Raw genomic sequence first — 10529 nt, 5'->3', positions numbered from 1 at the left:
CGGCAGCACGGCAGCAGCGGGAGGCCCCATTAGCTAAAGTGGTGCTTCAGGTTAAGAACAGTTTCAGGTTAAGAACAGACCTCCGGAATGAATTACCGTGTTTTTCGCTCTATAAGACGCACTTTTCCCCTCCTAAAAAGTAAGGGGAAATGTGTGTGCATCTTATGGAGCGAATGCAGGCGGGAGGCTCTGCTCAGCGCTCCCTTTAAAGAGCTGCGTGGAGCGTGTGTGCGGCTCTTGGGGGCTTTTCCCCGAGGAGGGAGAAGGGCTGCGTGGAGCACACACGCTCCACGCACTCTTTAAAGGGAGCGGGGCTCTTGGAGGAGCCTTAGCCGCGCACAGCCTCTCCCAGGCAAGGGGAGCCTTCATGCCGCTGCCTGGGAGAGGCTGTGTGCAGCTACCCCATAAGCCAGGACAGCTAGCAAGATTGCTGCACAGCGATCCCTCTTGCTGTCCTGGCTTCTGGGACTCAGAATTCCCCCCCCCCCCCCGCGTTTTCCTCTTCCAAAAACTAGGTGCGTCTTATGGTCTGGTGCATCTTATAGAGCGAAAAATACGGTAAGTACCACTGTACCTGCATAGTTTTTACTGTCTGCGCCCCAGGAAGGTCACTTCAGTGCTGCGAACACAGCAGTTTGACTTCACCATCGTCTCTTGAGATACGCAGGTGCCAACAACAGCATGCTTGGTTTTTATATTCTGGTGATGGGAGTGGAGGGGTGCCCTATTGTAATACCGTAGTGGTTGGTTAGATTGCACTACCCAAAGCTATATCCTTTACACAGAGGCGGAGCTAGCTGCTCCACCACCCATGCAGGGGCTAGCATCTCAGGGGAGCATCGCCCATGGCAAGAGCCCTGTGTTGGGCAAAGATTCCTGCATTGCAGAAGGAAGAGTACATTAGGGTTAATAATAATAATAATAATAATAATAATAATAATAATATATTTATACCCCATCCATCTGGGCGGCTTCCAATAAAATATTAAAATACAATAGTCCTTCAGATATTACAAGCTTCCCTAAACAGGGCTGCCTTATTTCATAAAGTGAAAATCTGGACACAAAAGTTGCTGAGCTTTTGTTTTTTGCAAGATCTTGAAAAGGTACGGCATCCCAAGACTAGATGACCTAGATCACTAGATGACCCTTGAGGTCCCTTCCAAGTCTACAATTTTATAAAGTAAAAAAAAAAAAAAAGGTCAAGGACCCCTGAACAGTTAAGTCCAGTCAAAGGCGACTATGGGGTTGCAGCGCTCATCTCACTTTCAGGCCAAGCAAGGGAGCCGGTCTTTGTCCACAGTTTTCCGGGTCATGTGGCCAACAGGACTAAACCGCTTCTGGTGCAACGGAACACCATGATGGAAACCAGAGCACATGGAAATGCTGTTTACCTTCCTACCTCAGTGGTACCTATTTATCTGCTTGCACTGGTGTGCTTTCGAACTGCTAGGTTGGCAGGAGCTGGGACAGAGCAATGGGAGCTCACCCCGTCGCGGGGATTCGAACTGCCAACCTTTCGATTGGCAAACCCGAGAGGCTCAGTGGTTTAGACCACAGCACCGCCCTTAAGCCAAAAGAACAGAGTGAGTCCTAAAAACCTCTCACAGGTATCAAAGGAAAGGACATATATTGTGTAAGCATGATTCTTTTTAAAAAAAAACAACCCACACATACAGGGAATATTGGAACAGAGTGTCTTTGCAAGCTCTTGAGCTGGTAGCCTGCCAACCAGCATTCACACAGCATTATAAAGGAGGAGCTGCTGTGGTCGTGATTAACAAAGGATAAGGAGTAACTATTCTTCCCAAAGTCGCCTTGCACACATCCCCTTTCGTTGCCAGCACAGAAAACATATGGCAAAACCTGCTAATATTGTGTTAATGGAGGCTGCTTTCTTCTCTGCTAGTGATAAATGAAGAGTGATTTCCCCAAGTCAATGCTCTGCTTTCTCTTTCTTTCTTTCCTTTTTCATTTTAGACAACAAAAATGCAATGGGTCCTTTTTCTGGACTTTGGCATGATAGCACTCCTGCTTGCACTGCCCTCCCCCCATCAGCCTGGAATAGATGAAAGCAGCTGCAGAGTTGCCCTCTGTGGATGCCCTTGGGCACAGTTCAGTTTTCTTATTGGCTAGGACAGGAAATTATCCATTTTGCACCCCCACCCCCCAATATGTTACAGACACGTAAGCCCATGTATGCACATTGGGCGGAGGGAGGAAAATATGCATTCACAAAGATGTAAAATGTGCATAAAAACTGGAGAGTGGAGGATAGAAGCATATTCTATGGAGGCAAAAAATATTGCTAAAGTAGCGGTATACTCCCACAAGAGATTAAAAAGCCAAATAGTGGTGAGCATGAGTTTGTAAAGGTAAAGGGACCCCTGACCATTAGGTCCAGTCGTGGCCGACTCTGAGGTTGCAGCGCTCATCTCGCTTTATTGGCCGAGGGAGCCGGCATACAGCTTCCGGGTCATGTGGCCAGCATGACTAAGCCACTTCTGGCGAACCAGAGCAGTGCACAGAAATGCTGGAGCGGTACCTATTTATCTACTTGCACTTTGATGTGCTTTCGAACTGCTAGGTTGACAGGAGCAGGGACCAAGCAACGGGAGCTCACCCCATCGCTGGGATTCGAACCGCCGACCTTCTGATCAGCAAGTCCTAGGCTCTGTGGTTTAACCCACAGCACCACCCGCGTCCCATGAGCATGAGTTTAGTCTGCAACAAAATGTAGCAGCGTGGAATGTTCTTGTCAGGGTTCTAGTCAACCATGTCCTTTCCAGGATACTCAGTTCCATTATTCCTCTCACCTGGCTATTCATCCCACCCAGTATTCCATGTCCAGAGATTGCTTATTCCTCATTGGGCTGCTTGGGGTTGTGTCTCCCGCTCTAGTCCTTAGGGTCTTCCCCCATAATTATCGTTTTGAAGTTCTGCAAAGTGTTCCTCCTAGCACACTGATAGCTTCCACTTGTGGCGGTGCCCCTCATGCCCAAACACTGGAAAGAAAGAGAACGAGGCAGCCCAGGACACCCTAATAATTGTTAGAATTCCTGCTCCATGATTGCAGTCATGGGATTTTTGTCTATCACATGACAATATATGTTTTGACTCCACAGAGTGGGAAGTGACAGAGACAGGATGTTTGTGTTACTTTGTTCCGTGAAGTGGGACTATTGTTCTTTTTCTCTCTTTGCTCTCTGATGCTAGAGAGAGAGGGAGCCATGTTGTAAATAAAAGTAGATTAGTCAAAATGCTGAGTTGCTGGGGTGTGTCACGCAAGTTGCAAAGACTCTACTGTCGCTGTGATGTTCGGGCTGAAGAAAGCTTTTGAAGCTCCCGAACGATTGACCAGGAGGGAGAGAACATGCCAGTTGGGCATGTGTCTCTACCAGGTCCTACTCGAGTGTAGGCCGAGCTCCTGATAATGATGACTAAAATAGTCTGAACCTGGAGAAATGCAAATTAAATGTGGGGTGCAAAATGTACCACATATTTCAGACCTCAGCTGAGAACAAGCCACACCACACAGGCGCAAGAGACAGGAAACTTTGCTTTCCTCCTGCTCATATTTTCAAAATCAATAGATTAGAGGTGGGGGTTTTGAAAGGGTGCCATCCAGGAATGTATCAAGGGTGCTGATCAGTCGTTAGAAGGCTTGAGGCAACAGACCAATGTCATATGTTTGCCTCTGAGCAAAGTAGGATAGTGAGTGGTTGGGGTCTCCTATGGTGCACTCAGCTATCCTGTAAATAATGATTAAAAAATAAAAGGGGGGAGGGAAGGAGATTTGGAACCCAGCACAAAAGACCTGAGGATCAGGTCCTCTGAGCTAGCTGAAAACAACACCTTACCTTTGTTGTTGACATCCATCTCTCTTGAGGCAATGGAGTGTGCCTTCGGGGGGTGAAGCCAAACCGTTGCATTAGCAGCCCTGAAATGACCTCTCAGGGGCAGAGGCCTGGTCCATGTGTATGAAGCTCCTGGGCTGCCCAGACAACAATACTCCCTTCTCAACCTCGCTGATGTGGTCCAAAGGAAAGCAGAGCAACACATTTGTCACCAGCTGGGCTGTCGGAGTTGCCAGAAGGAGGCGTAGAGGGCGCAGTCATGGGGTCAAATGCCATGTTCCTGGGGTGACTTAAAGCCAATGAAATAACAGCCAGGGGTGGACAGTTAGAAGAAGTTTACTTTCAGGCTTAAGCGTAAAGGCACAGGTGTGTTAAAACACCAAAAGTCTGTGCACCCTGCTCATATTTATAGTTTTTCTACAAAGTTTCACGTGAACACAACATGTTATGAATATAGATTCAGGTAGGTAGCTGTGTTGATCTGATGCAGTCGAAATAAATAGGGGGGGGAATGTCCAGTAGCAGCTTAGAGACCAACTAAGTTTGTTATAGGTGGTATAATAATAATAATAATAATAATAATAATAATAATAATAATTTATTATTTATACCTCGCCCATCTGGCTGGGTTTCCCCAGCCACTTTGGGCAGCTTCCAACCGAATATTAAAATACAATAATCTATTAAACATTAAAAACTTCCCTAAACAAGGCTGCCTTCAGATGTCTTCTATAAGGTATAAGCTTTCGTGTGCATGCACACTTCTTCAGATACACTGAAACAAAGATCACCAGACCCTTATATATAAGGGTTTGTTCTTATATACCTAGAACAAACTTAGTTGGTCCCTAAGGTGCTACTGGACAATTTTTTAATTTTCATGTTATGAATATGCATAAGCCACTTGAAGCATGGTCAATGCATATGTACATTTCATTGGTTACAGAAACACATTCCTAGCTTCATTAAACAAAGCCACAGCAATGGGGAACTTTAAGCAAAGTCGCAATGTTAACTTGGCCTGTTGTCCACATCAGCTTGCTGCGACCTTCCATTCTTAATTTACAACTGTCTTTGAGTTCCTTTGAAGTTCCCTTGTATTTTTCTGAAGGTCAGCTTATTCTCACTGCAACGCACCAAATGATAAGAAAGTGAGGGGCCAAAAAATGGGTGTTATACTAGCAAATCATAGAAAATACAGTTTCTATACCCAGATTTTTTTGGGGGGTGGGGAGTTTGCAAGGAGCAATGAAAAACTGCAGTTTGAGCAACTAGGGGAGAAGGCAACTTATTTAGCTTGCCCCTATTCAGATCAGCACCATCCAACTGTCTTTTTCAAATTTTTATTTACCGGTATGCTTTTCAGGTTTATACATTTCACTAATTTTACAATCATTTTAACATTCAAAACTTGACTTCCTTCCCCCTCTTTCTGTGGTTCCTTAAATTATTTTTTAATATCTTCTGCATATCCAAATTCATTAGCTCATTTATTCATCTATTTTAAATATATACTCTTATCAAACTGTTGCTGAGTCTGAAGAAACACACGCAGGCGAGAGAATTCATCAGTAAAAGTTTACAGAGGTTTGAAAAGCGTAAAATGGTTCCAAAGTCCAGGAATCTTGCAGGGTCCCCAGCAAAGCTTGAAACACAGCTGAAAAGACCACATCCATAAGCAGAAACACAAGTAGGCTGTAGAAAAGAAAGGGAGTGAGAATACAGAGCCGCTCAGAGTAGGATATTTATCTCCTACACAGAGCGGGGTTTTTTGACCTTGAGTCTCACATGGCTAAAACAACAGCTGCAGGTCTGTCGATCGAGACAGTTCCAGTAGGTTTGAGAATGCTCTGCCCCCAAACACATCCCAAAGACTAGAATTCCCAGTAAGTCCCACTATATCCAGTGGAGGCTGGTACATTGCGGCGAGACTCTGTTCCACTCCACCTTTGCCCAGCCCTCACCTGCCTGCCTTCTTCCTTGCAACCAGCACAGAGGATGACCCTGGCTGTGAGCTTCCTCCTCCTTCATAGTTTCCCCTTGTAGAATTCAGCAGGGAGGCAGATGGGGACAGAAATGGAATTAATTGGCTTTGCCTATCCTTGGCTCCCTCTACGACTACACAGCCTCCCTGTCTTTTACCCTACCAGTCCCAATGGGCACCAATCAACACTGTCCAGCTCTAGCTGTGCACAACAGTGAGTATATCAGAGCTTCTCAGGGCCACAGCAGATTTGAAGTAGAGGATCAGCTATTAGGCTACCCTGGGTGTGTGTTTTAACTAATTAGATAAATCACAAAGGGGCTGTTTCAGAGGTGGTGCTTCAGGAGACGGGTGTTCAACTGCCAGGCTAGACATGAGCTTTAAGCTAGCCTTTGCATCTAGCATGCAGGGTTTTTTAAAATTAAAATTATAAATGAAGTGTGGTGGGGTGCTTGCAGGCATGGAGGGGGGGAATTTAACCCTTTCCTTCCTTGCTTTGATCCTGTGAAATATCCCTCTCATGCAGTTGGCGTTTGCGGAGAAAGGGCTCCCACAATGGGGAATTTCCTCCTCATGCAAATATTTCGCTCCAGGTTACAGTTTTTCCCCTCAGGACCACAGCAAGGGACAAAAGGGTTAAACTCCATGCACTCCATGGTCCCATTAAATTTCACCCCCACCTCAAGCAAAAGCAATTTGCTTTTTTAAAAAAAGCCAAACCTTGTGCATTAAATGCAAAAGCATATTTAACATCAGTCTAATTGAGCTGAGTGTTCCCTGCCTTATGCTTTCGCTGCTGCAGATTGCACTCTGTCTTACACACACACACACACACACACACACACACACACAGAGGACTCAAGCAGCTGTGTGTATTGAGGCAGGGGTGGAGCTACAGATGCTCTCACAGATTTTCCACCTCATCTCCAGTTTTGTCCTAAGAGGACCTCGGCTATGAACTGCAAAGCCCCCAAGTGACACATCCCACTTGCGTCACCAGGTGTCACTAAACTCACCAGGTGTCACTGAACAATGCACTATTCCCTCTGCCTCATTTGCAACAGAAATATAATGCCTCGCAATTTTAAGGGCTACTGCCATAAACCGAGATACTGTAAAGTGTGTGAAGTGCCTGAACACTGAATGAATGAATGAATGAAAGAATGTTTATTATTACGGCCAAACAGCCAGCATAGGTATCAACATTCAAACATTTGAGATCACTACTAGGTAGAGCTTCATTTATTTACTTTTTATTTTTTAAAAAAAGCTTAGTTTGCTCAGACTCAGGTTTCCTGAAACGCCAGCCATGCAGATGCTTCTGGTAAGCAAAGCAGAAAGGTGACAGCTTCTATCTCCTTGTCCCCATTTTTCCCCCATTCATACAAAGGTGAACTGGTCCTGAACATGGAAGTTTCCTTTAGTTGTCATGGCAAATGCTCGTCCATTTGCTTAATTATTCCCGCAAGCAAAAATGAAAAGAGGAAGGGCTGTGGCTCTGGGGTGGAGCAAGATGTTCTGGGTTCAATCCTCAGTTTCTTCACATAGGACTGGAGAGACACCACTGCCCAAAGCCGTAGAGAATCCATCTGTTATGTACTGAGTTGAATAGGATCCACAATGCAGCAGTCTGATTGGTCCTAGAAAAATAGGATTCAGAATGCAGCAGTCTGACTGGTCCTAGAACAATGCAGCAGTATGATTGGTTAGCAGGAGCCACCCAATCCAGCTCCAGATGGAAGTGAATCCACAACCTGATTGGCCTACAGGAGAAGTCCGGAATTAGCCAATCATGTGCAGCCCATTGTGTAAATAATGTATATAAAGCAGATACTTTGGGGAAACTTTCATTCCTCCTCACCACTATGAGCTGAATAAAGAGCATGAAATCCACTCTCGACTCTGAGTATATTTCACCATCCCTCACCATTCACCATGATATCTGATGCTGATGGGAATTGGAGTCTAACAGCAGCTGGAGGGACATAGATTCTCCATCCCTGCTTTCTACCACCTTTCAGTGCAAACCTCTGATTTTTGCTTCATATTGATGCTGCTCTCCTCTTCCTTTCTTTTTTAAAAATACCATCTTAACTTGCATCCAGCGCCACATTCTATGGTATGAATTATATGTTAAGAACATATGCTGAGCTGGATCAGCCCCACCTAGACAAGACTCGTGTTTCCAACGACGGACAGTCAGATAGATCTGGGAAACCCATAAACAGAACTAGAAAGCAAAAGCGCCCTGTTGTCCAGTTGCCCACTGCCCTGGAAAATTGAGGGGTTGGACTAGATGACCCTTGAGGTCCCTTCTAACTCTACAATTCTATCTTTCTACAGGCATTTCTTAGCTGTCCCTGCATTTATTCTGGCTCCCGTTCAAAGTCATCTCTAGCAATAGCCTGGTTAGAGATGTGGGTCAACCCCACACTGGCTGTAAAGAACCAAACAGACTCATCATGCACATCAGGGCTGGGTATCAAATGCTAGGTCCCTAACAATGGGGCCAGCACACTCAGTGTAATGAATGCAGGATACCAGCACTGGTGACAGCAGTCACGAAATTAAAAGACGCCTGCTTCTTGGGAGAAAAGCAATGACAAACCTAGACAGCATCTTAAAAAGCAGAGACATCACCTTGCCAATAAAGGTCCGTATAGTTAAAGCTATGGTTTTCCCAGTAGTGATGTATGGAAGTGAGAGCTGGACCATAAAGAAGGCTGATCGCAGAAGAATTGATGCTTTTGAATTATGGTGCTGGAGGAGACTCCTGAGAGTCCCATGGACTGCAAGAAGATCAAACCTATCCATTCTGAAGGAAATCAGCCCTGAGTGCTCACTGGAAAGACAGATCGTGAAGCTGAGGCTCCAATACTTTGGCCACCTCATGAGAAGAGAAGACTCCCTGGAAAAGACCCTGATGTTGGGAAAGATGGAGGGCACAAGGAGAAGGGGACGACAGAGGACGAGATGGTTGGACAGTGTTCTTGAAGCTACCAGCATGAGTTTGACCAAACTGCGGGAGGCAGTGGAAGACAGGAGTGCCTGGCGTGCTCTGGTCCATGGGGTCACGAAGAGTCAGACACGACTAAACGACTAAACAACAACACCAGCACCAAATCTTGCTGCAGGGTGTTCCACAAGTTAATTTTGTCCCTGCCCTGAATCTACTGTCCATGGATGACTTAAACTTTATTGCAGGAAGTTTCACCAGTTAATTTTGTGCCTGCTCTGAATCTACTGCCCATGCATTGCTGCCCTCCCACCTTAATCTTGTTGCAGGGAGTTCCACGAGTTCATGTTGTGCCTGAATCTGCTCCCCGCGCGTGGCTTGTCTTCACCTCGTCTTGGCTCTGCCCCGATTCATTCCCTCCCCGCCTCGCCTCTGTAAGCCCTTCCTCCCCCGGCGCCCTTATTATTATCTGCAGCCACACACGTACTCTAGGAGCTGTCACTTTCGGTTCAAAGGTACGTGCCGGCTTCTTCGCCATTGGCTCGGCTAAGATAAGGCCACCACCTCAGAGGCGCCTGGGTTGGCTTGGTGAAGCATCAGTCATGCCAGGTGGGTGGGATTAAAGAGGGATTGAATGGAAGGGAGGGGAGAAAGAGAGAGATGAAGAACTGATTAAGGAAGAGAGAGGAGCAGCATCTCCGGGGTCCCCACCCCGCCAAAAACACACACACACCAAACCCGACCAGGTAGACGGGATGCGGGATGGGGAACGCAACGGGCGGTATTGAGAAATGCGCGCGGCAATTTCCGATGCCCTATATGTAATATGCTTAGGGGAAAAAAAATAATGCATGTTGGCTAGCTTGTTTTCCTGCTAGATTCCAAGAAGGACCAGAGGTGTGATCCTGATCCCTATAAACACACTGTGGACTCTGCGTTTAACAAATGTCCAGTCCGAGAGGGGCAAATACGGTCGGATGAGGAGCCGTTGTTGTAGGAGTCAGAGGGAAGGCAGGCAAAGGGTGGTTGAGAGAGAGGGAGAGAAAAGCGTGCATGTTTCCGATGATCGGGACCAAATCCACACGTGAGAAGTGGAATCCCCCCACCCAGGGAAAAAAAGAGACCATGAATGAATGTCTATATGGACTGGGGAGAGGATGCCTGAGGACCTCGCCAGCTTTTCCTTTGTCACGTCGTATTGTGGGCATCAGCTACTGTCTCTGATGGGGGAATTTGGGTTGTGTCTGGGGTGGGGAGAGGACAGATCCGTGGGGTGGGGATCTGGCGCGCGCGTCCGCCGCACATCTGCCCAGCCCAACCAAGAAGCCCTGGATTTATGATTCAGCATCAGCTAAGGAGCTCTTGTGGGCTGGCGAGGGGGCTGAGATGTGTGGTGAATAGGGGAATGAACCGGGGAAGCGACGGGGGTTTCCTCGCAAACTCAGCGATCTCCTCGGTCTTTCTTTGTGCGGCGGAACATTTCTGGCGAGGGCGAGGCGGATCAGGTGGCTGAGTTATTTTGGAACCCGGTTTGCCTGAATGGAGCTGCGACGCTTTCATTCTTCAGTGCCTTAAAAAAAACAAAAAACAACCTACCTTTTGACTCCCTTTTGTATTTCTTGAGGTATGAGGGCTGGTTCTGGCGTCTAAGGGAGATGCGCTCTGCACATGTTCAGAAACGCTGCCTTGTGTTGCTGCTCTTTACACCTTCCAATGCGCGAGGGCGGGGGAG

General features: G+C 46.7%; 1 protein-coding gene across 2 annotated transcripts in view; it reads left to right on the top strand.

Annotated features, from left to right (window-relative positions):
* The first annotated feature begins 9451 nt into the window (after positions 1 to 9451).
* Positions 9452 to 10529, top strand: part of SLCO4A1 (solute carrier organic anion transporter family member 4A1) — a 66174-nt gene continuing 65096 nt past the window's right edge. For both annotated transcript variants that reach the window (XR_013987913.1, XM_081011162.1), the window contains exon 1: positions 9452 to 9543. The gene's annotated coding sequence lies outside the window, so the exon portion shown is untranslated. The remainder of the gene's footprint in view (positions 9544 to 10529) is intronic.

The sequence above is a fragment of the Podarcis pityusensis genome, assembly GCF_964106645.2.
Source record: "Podarcis pityusensis genome assembly, chromosome: 6".
Classification (NCBI taxonomy): Eukaryota; Metazoa; Chordata; class Lepidosauria; order Squamata; family Lacertidae; genus Podarcis; species Podarcis pityusensis.
Note: the sequence above shows the minus strand (reverse complement) of the source record. Positions and strands in the feature narration are given on the sequence as shown.